General features: G+C 41.8%; 1 pseudogene; it reads left to right on the top strand.

Moving 5' to 3' along the window:
• The first annotated feature begins 718 nt into the window (after positions 1–718).
• On the top strand, positions 719–1,641 carry LOC118829560 (annotated as a pseudogene).
• Positions 1,642–2,139: the final 498 nt, after the last annotated feature.

Genomic DNA, 2,139 nt, shown 5'->3' on the forward strand with positions numbered 1-2,139 from the left:
TTAAAAGTTGCGTAACAGCTCTTTTCAAATACTTGAATGGTTACAATGTGTAACAGGGATTAGACGTGCACTGCTTGGCCTTAGAAAAACAAAACCTGGAGAAATGAATGAATGTCATAGCAAAACAATTTATGTTCCACACAAAGGAAAACTTTCCAGCAATTGGAACCAACCAAAGTGCAAAGAACTCCAGAACTAGAGGAATCCTTGTCACGGGAAGTGACCAAAGACAGAGTTTGAATCATTTGTTGTCAAGGTTGTAGAGGGGATTCTTGTTTATCTCTGAGTTGAACTAGTTGAGATTTCATGATTCCATAAAATCAAAAGGTGTTTCTCACACTGGAGCAAGGAACTTCATGAGAAATTTGATGGTGGACATGCACTTTGAAACAGGAGAGATGATAATACACTTTAGGGTCTTGGAGGAAAGTGATATAACAGACACACCCTACCTCTTTTTGTCTCAGTTTTCTCAACCATAAACCGAAGATAATAATAGCACTTACCTCCCAAGGTTGTCATGAGAATCAAACAAGGGAATTTTTGTAAGGCACTCCCACAGTACTTGGTACGTACTAAGTGCTTAATAAATGCTTGTTTAATATTTTTAAAAGTATAAGGGCTGTGTTTCCCTTTCAAGAATTTGAAGATTGGCTTTTGGCTTTCCTCCCAAGCTCAGTGCCAGGATCTGCTGCTTCAGCCACATCCCTGAAACAAGATGGTGAAGGTTGGAGTCCACGGATTGGCCATTTTTGGTGCCTGGTGACCAGGGCTGCATTCACTTCAGATAGAGTAGACATTGTGGCCATCAATGACCCCTTCATTGACCTCAGGTACATGGTTTATAGGTTTCAATATGATTCCACCCATGGCTAGTTCAAGGGCACAGTCAAGGCTAAGAATGGGAAGCTTGTGATCAATGGAAAAGCCATTACCACCTTCCAGGAGTGGAAGATTATTAAATAGAGAGATGCTGGAACAAAGCAGGTCATCATCTCTGCCCCTTCTGTTGATGCCCCGATTTTTGTGATGGGAATGAACCACGAGAAACGTGATGATTCCCTTAAGATTGTCAGTAATTCCTCCTGCACTACCAACTGCTTGGCCCCCTTGGCCAAGTTCATTCTTGACAACTTTTACATTGTGGAAGGACTCATGACTACAATCCATGCCATTACTGCTACCCAGAAACAATAGATGACCCCTCTGGTAAGCTGTGGCATGATGGGTGTAGTGCTACCCAAAACATCATCCCTGCTTCCACTGGTGCTGCTAAGGTTATAGGCAAGGTCATACCTGAGCTTAATGGGAAGCTCACAGGCATGGCCTTCCATGTTCCTACTCCCAATGTATCTGTTGTGGATCTGACCTGCCACCTGGAGAAACCTGCCAAATATAATGATAACAAAAAAGTGGTGAAGCAAGCATCAGAGGAGACCCTTGACAGGCATCTTGGTCTACACAGAGGAACAGGTTGTATCCTGTGACTTTAACAGCAACACCCACTCCTCTATCTTTGATGCTGGTGCTGCTACTGCCCTCAAGGACCATTTTGTGAAGCTCATTTCCTGGTATGACAATGAGTATGGTTATAGCAACCATGTAGTAGACCTCATGGTCTACACAGCCTCCAAGAAATAAAATGAAAAGCCATGGACCTTCATCCCCAGCCAAAAAAGGAGATCCACCACTAGGGAGCCTATGTTCCTAACCTTCATTCCTATATTGGGGATCCCATATCCCATTCAAATCCTTGTCCCAAAGCACCCCTGTAGCAGGGGGGAGAAGCCTAGAGTCCTGTATTGTGCACCATCGATAAAGTCACCACATTCAGTGCAAAAAAAAAGAATTTGAGGGTCATCAATAAAGGATAATTAGCAATAATTAAAGGCACTGAATCAAGAATTCTCCCAATGCATATATTAATAATACTTCAGCCTTGACTGGGTTCTAATCCCAGCTATATAACTAACTGTGTGACTGTGAACAAGTTATTTAATTTCCCTGTGACCATAACATTCTATGATCCTAGAATTATGTTCAGTTACATTTTCTCACATTTAAAAAAGATTAAATAAAAATATTCATCATCCATGCAGGACATGCCCATCACACTGATAAAATAGCATAGCACACCTT

This window comes from Trichosurus vulpecula, chromosome 1, assembly GCF_011100635.1.
Source record: "Trichosurus vulpecula isolate mTriVul1 chromosome 1, mTriVul1.pri, whole genome shotgun sequence".
NCBI classification, from domain to species: Eukaryota; Metazoa; Chordata; class Mammalia; order Diprotodontia; family Phalangeridae; genus Trichosurus; species Trichosurus vulpecula.